The 963-nt window shown below is 40.0% G+C and overlaps 1 non-coding gene across 1 annotated transcript in view; it reads right to left on the bottom strand.

Annotated features, from left to right (window-relative positions):
- LOC143365120 (small subunit ribosomal RNA) overlaps positions 1-180 on the bottom strand; it is a 1916-nt gene extending 1736 nt beyond the window's left edge. The window contains exon 1 of the ribosomal RNA XR_013084483.1: positions 1-180. This exon is cut by the window's left edge and continues 1736 nt beyond it. This is a non-coding gene — a ribosomal RNA (small subunit ribosomal RNA).
- Between the last annotated feature and the right edge of the window lie 783 nt (positions 181-963).

Below are 963 nucleotides of genomic sequence, written 5' to 3'. Positions count from 1 at the left end.
GTTTTGCATGTATTAGCTCTAGAATTACCACAGTTATCCAAGTAAATGTGGGTACGATCTAAGAAACCATAACTGATTTAATGAGCCATTCGCGGTTTCACCTTAATGCGGCATGTACTGAGACATGCATGGCTTAATCTTTGAGACAAGCATATGACTACTGGCAGGATCAACCAGGGAGCTTCGACAATTTTTCGAATGTCTTCGCCGCCAGCTCTCTTCGAGACAGGTCGACGACACTTTTTTCTTCCAATCATATATATATTTTATACTCGTGCAAATTCTCAGAGAACAGATACATATATCTTCTCTTCTCTATAAATATTCAACCTCGAACAAATTCCTTTTCAAATATACCTCCTCCTCCTCTGCGTTCTCGGTTTCTCAATTTTATACGTATATCTTGAACAAGACTTTCTTATAAATATCTTATCTTGTTCAGATATTTTACTTGTTTCAACTTTCTTATAAATATCTTATTGAAACAAGTTTCATACATTCGTTTCATATAATAACATGGTTTGCCTAATCGTGGAGGCGCGTATAGTTCCAAACATGGATCGCGGAAGCACGTAACCACTGCGCTGGACAAAATCGACACAAGTGCCGAGGAAGCGCGGACAGGACGCATGCTGGACTGCGAGAAACCGTGTTCTTCTGCTCGCGCTGGGCATAAACGAAATAGGACACCTCTATTATTTAACGAATTTTTCTCTTTATTCTGTCTTTAAAAGACAGAATTTTTTTTCTCTTTAACTCTATTTTCTCTTTTTCATACCTTAGTCGCTCGGACATAAGAGTTGATGCTCAGTTAGTACGAGTAAACACAAAAGTGAATACAAGTCACCAACCTCCACTAAGGAAGGCTCGCCACATAAGGGCCATTCGGTCTAGGACACCGACCCGTGGCAATGCTGTGTAGAGAATAATTCGATACGAAGCACGGTACGAAACAGTCAAGAC

The sequence above is a fragment of the Halictus rubicundus genome, unplaced genomic scaffold, assembly GCF_050948215.1.
Source record: "Halictus rubicundus isolate RS-2024b unplaced genomic scaffold, iyHalRubi1_principal scaffold1356, whole genome shotgun sequence".
Lineage (NCBI taxonomy): Eukaryota > Metazoa > Arthropoda > Insecta > Hymenoptera > Halictidae > Halictus > Halictus rubicundus.
Note: the sequence above shows the minus strand (reverse complement) of the source record. Positions and strands in the feature narration are given on the sequence as shown.